We start from the raw sequence: 5501 nt of genomic DNA on the forward strand, positions 1-5501 counted from the left end.
CGAACTTGTGTTGCGTTCAGGTTCTCTCATATACAAGATATATGCACTTAGTGCTTAGAACTTCCAATATATATTCTTAGGCCATAAGGGGAACCAGGAAAAAGTGGCTAGAAAATGATTTTCGTTCCCACGCCTGGGCACCACTCTTTTTTTGCATTTTTTCATAGACAATGCCATTGTGGACATTTAGGTATAAAGTTCTCTGCAAAATATCCTGGCAGTTTTTTTTTAGAGCCATAAATGTATAAAAATAGGAACTACAAAAAAAACATAATCCTCTGCAGCTGTTTTTTCTTGTAAATGTATTTACATTCATTCTGGAAACATAATCTCTCTAACAAATTGACATTAACAAATATACCTAACATTTGAGATAAGTATTTTAGCACTGGTATACTTTAACTTGAATTTAAACCATGAAACATACAAAACAAATGAAAAAAAAAACGTTTTGAAGTAAGACAGTGAATAACAACCTGTACAATTGAACATAAACAAGGTACATTTGGCTTAACAATAATGTTTTATACATTAAACATTTCAGTAGACACTGTGTCATAAGAAGAAGCAAAAAATAAAATAAAGAACACTTTGGCCAAAAATGTCTGACAACAATCAAAATATTGAATAATGCCGAAATATGGAAATACAACAAAAACTGCATTAGAGTTTAGAATCTGTACACAATATGGTATAAAACAATATTTACATGAGCAAAACAATGTGTTTATGTCACAGCAGGTCTTGGGTATTTTTTATATATTTTTTTGTTATTTTGTCTTTTGTCATTGTTAAAGCCATATCTCAATAATTATTTGATAGATTTTCCTCAAATTTGACACAAACTCAAATTATGATTATTATATTTTTTTAAAGTCAAGTGCACTGTAACCTCACATTCTATTTTTAAAGTATTTAACTTAAGTAACTAAAACAAAAAGAAACAGTAAAATACTCTGAGGGATTTTTCTCAAACTCCGATGAGGTGGCGACTTGTCCAGGCCAGGGTGTACCCCGCCTTCCGCCCGATTGTAGCGGAGTTAGGCGCCAGCGACCCCGAAAGGGAATAAGCGGTACAAAATGGATAGATGGATGGATTTTTCTCTAATGTGGCAAAAACTCAAAGTTTTATTAGAGAACTAACTGATTAAGTGTGACTTTGCGTATTCTGAACGAGGGAGACATTGTTCATCTCTTAGCTATCACTATCATCAGAGCTATCTTCCCATGTGCTTTAATCCTCTGTTTCCATGGAAATATTGGCACAATTTTGGCAGCGACACAAATCAGTACAGGACAGTCTTGCAGACATACAGGAACATCTTCCTGTCTCACATTTGTTCTGCTTGCAGCTGCAGTGGACTACCTTTAACACACTATCAGGGGCAGGATTTGTAGTTATCCATGTAACTATTAACCATCCATCATCAATGTGCCATCCATTTACATTGGGTGAAAGAGCAGACATATCTTTGAGATAATCTCATTATTGCAGCCTGGTAGTTTGCCCTTTTGCAGTGTTGATGCAGGGCGTCACTTGTAGGGGACATTGAGAGTTCTGGCAAAGCTGATGAGGCCATGCAGAGTGCTGTGTACCTTGCAGCGTTGACATTTTCTGCAGATGATTGGCCATACAGGTGGCACACATATTTCCTCAGCACATAAAATACTGACGGTTAAATTCAAAACTGCTTCCCAGATGTGTAAATGCAGACAGGTAAGCCATACGTATGGTGAGTAGTTCCAAGACCTGACAGTGTCTCCTCCTCAAAGTCAATATTGTCCCACACCAGTATTGTAGGAGTCTTCTTCGAGAATCCAACCGGGATTTTGTCTCTGCCCTCTAGTAGTTGTAGTTGGGCAAGGCTAGTGTCTAGACCAGTGGTTCTCAAATGGGGGTACGCGTACCCCTGGGGGTACTTGAAGGTATGCCAAGGGGTATATGAGATTTTTTTTTAAATATTCTAAAAATAGCAACAATTCAAAAATCCTTTATAAATGTATTTATTGAATAATACTTCAGCAAAATATAAATGTAAGTTCATAAACTGTGAAAAGAAATGCAACAATGCAATATTCAGTGTTGACAGCTAGATTTTTTGTGGACATGTTCCATAAATATTGATGTTAAAGATTTCTTTTTTTGTGAAAAAATGTTTGGAATTAAGATCATGAATCCAGATGGATCTCTATTACAATCCCCTAAGAGGGCACTTTAAGTTGATGATTACTTCTATGTGTAGAAATCTTTATTTATAATTAAACACTTGTTTATTTTTCAACAAGTTTTTAGTTATTTTTACATCCCTTTTTTCCCAAATAGTTCAAGAAAGACCACTACAAATGAGCAATATTTTGCACTCTTATACAATTTAATAAATCACAAACTGATGACATAGTGCTGTATTTTACTTCTTTATCTCTTCTTTTTTTTTTAACCAAAAATGCTTTGCTCTGATTAGGGGGTACTTGAATTAAAAAAATGTTCGCAGGGGGTACATCACTGAAAAAAGGTTGAGAACCACTGGTCTAGACTGACAACTGTGTCCCATGAAGAAAAACACCAGTTGGCGAAAGTCCAGTCAGTACTCTCTTTAATTGATCCTGCCTGCAACATAAGAACACAGGGAAAGAGGAGCACAAGGTTGTAAATATAGATATATTCACATTGAAAAATATTAGTAGTTTAAATATATTATCAAAGCTTTTTTTCAAATTATTTATTATTCTTTTGATATTTTCCAGCATAAAAGTGTTTTACATCGCTGCCAAAAAAAACCTTCTGTTGTTACCTGTAGTTTGAAGCATCACAATCTTCATGTTCTTGCATCGTATTTAAAAACATTCGTCGTAGCTGCTTCATTCTCAGCACCTCCTGATTAACATTTATCCTTTGACAGATGATCCTCTCGCAGAATATGCTGTAGCTGGCATCAAAGGTTGGTTCACTTCTGAAAAAAACACACACACACACACACACACACACACACACACACACACACACACACACACACACACACACACACACACACACACACACACACACACACACACACACACATTTAATATGTGCCAAAAGATATGCAGTCAAGATTGTAGCTACATACAAACAGCCTTTACAAGTGCATCTAAAACAAAGGTAATATCATGGAAAAGTCCAATTTCTAAAAGTGAAACTTTTATTTATTCTATTTCAATTTCATAATTATTGACACTGTATCTGTCATACATCTGTAATCCAGCCATTCATTTTCTACCGGTTGTCCCGTTCAGGGTCGCGGGGGGTGCTGCAGCCTATCAGCTTTGATTGATTGATTGATTGATACTTTTAATAGTAGATTGCACAATTCAGTACATATTCTGTACAATTGACCACTAAATGGTAACACCCAAATAAGTTTTTCAACTTGTTTAAGTCGGGGTCCACGTTAATCAGTTCATGGTCAAATGAATGCATGTAAAATGCATTATGAATTGTAATGTATCGTGTGTATATAATTGATAATGCATTTTAATAACTCACACTTCTCCATTTGCAGTTCCAGTAACTGTTACATCAGACTTTGTCATGAAGCTTGTGTACTATCTGTAACAGGACTTGTAGTACCGCACTTCTATGGCCACACAGTCTCTGTCTTCAATATGCAAGAGAATGCTACTGTCTTGCTTTATCCTGGCAGCGTTCATCATCTGGCCTAAAAATAAAAGATGATTAAATGGGCAGCACAGTGAAACAGGGGTTAATGTGTATGCCTCACAATACAAAGGTCCTGAGTAGTCCTGAGTTCAATCCTGGGCTCGGGATCTTTCTGTGTGGAGTTTGCATGTCCTCCCCGTGACTGCGTGGGTTCCCTCCGGGTTTTCCGGCTTCCTCCCACCTCCAAAAAAATGCACCTGGGGATAGGTTGATTGGCAACACTAAATTGGCCCTAGTGTGTGAATGTGAGTGTGAATGTTGTCTGTCTATCTGTGTTGGCCCTGTGATGAGGTTGCGACTTGTCCAGGGTGTACGCCGCCTTCCGCCCGATTGTAGCTGTGATGGGCTCCAGTGCCCCCCGCAACCCTGAAAGGAATAAGCAGTAAAAAATGGATGGATAAATGGTTTGAATGTGTGTAAGTGCTACGTGTAGAGTGTGTCTTTACCTGCTGAAAGCCTTTCTGCCTGTGAAAGATGGTCCCTCTGCCGGTTGCCTCCCACAGTAATTCACTTGTCCGTTTTCTTGCAAATGATACAAATGGGAGGGAGCACAGGGCCAGCAGAACCGATAGGCAGGCCCATCTTCAATCTTAGTTTTTTCTTTGGAATGTCACTTGTCGAGCCTGAAGCTTTTTTCGATGCCACAAACTCATCTTGATCCACTTCCAGCCGTTTGGCCAGTTTTTCCGCAGAATCCAAACGCTTCTTATCCATGAATAGCGGTAACAAGTCGGGTGAAGCCCAGCGTCATCAGGAATATATTTGAATTCAACATCGATACAGGATTTGAATGTCTCGGTTACTTTGTGAGACTCACCATCACAGCAAAGCCCCCGTTTTAAACAATTCCTGTAAGTATCCCACCTTCTGATAGTGAAATCATTCACCTCTTCATTCCCAACAGACGTAACATGCATGCAGCATATTTTCTTGTTCTTTTTTCAAACTTTTTAAGGTGTTTTAGAGCAGTGGTCCACAACCACTGATTGGTACTGGGCCGCAGAATAATTTTTTATGAATTTTTTTTTTTTATTAAATCAACATAAGACATACAAGATACACTTACAATTAGTGCACCAACCCAAAAAACCTCCCTTTTTCATTACAAAGAAAAAAAAATAAAAATAAAAAATAATTCCCCCAACAGCGACATGGACTACAGGGAGGAGGTGAAACATCTGGTTGATTGGTGCAGAAGCAACAACCTGGTCCTGAACGTCGACAAGACCAAGGAGATTATCGTCGACTTCAGGAGGCTCCAGTTCAGCCACACGCCATTCTTCATCAACAGCACAGCGGTGGAGATGGTAAGCAGCACCAAGTTCCTGGGGGTGCAGATAACAGACAATCTGACATGGTCCCTATACACTCTGGTAAAAAAGAGCTCAGCAGCGCATGCACTTTTTGCGTCGGATGAAAAGAGCACAGCTCCCTCCTCCCATTCTCACCACATTCTACAGAGGTTCTACTGTATAGAGAGCCTACTGACCAACTGCATCTCTGTCTGGACTTGAGCCTGCAGTACCTCAAAGTCTGCAGAGAGTGGTGAGGACTGCGGAAAAGATAATCGGGACTTCTCTTTCTTCTATCCAGGAGATCGCAAAAAGCCGCTACCTGACCAGGGCTCAGAAAATCAGTAGAGACTCCTCCCACCCCCACCAAGGACTGTTTTCACTGCTGGACTCTAGAAAGAGGTTACGTGGCCTCCGTAGCAGAACGTCTAGGTTCTGTTACAGCTTCTTCCCTCAGGCCATACGACTCTTGAACGCCTCATAATAATCCCCTTAATTCCTCCAAAAATGGA

The sequence above is a fragment of the Nerophis ophidion genome, linkage group LG11, assembly GCF_033978795.1.
Source record: "Nerophis ophidion isolate RoL-2023_Sa linkage group LG11, RoL_Noph_v1.0, whole genome shotgun sequence".
NCBI lineage: Eukaryota > Metazoa > Chordata > Actinopteri > Syngnathiformes > Syngnathidae > Nerophis > Nerophis ophidion.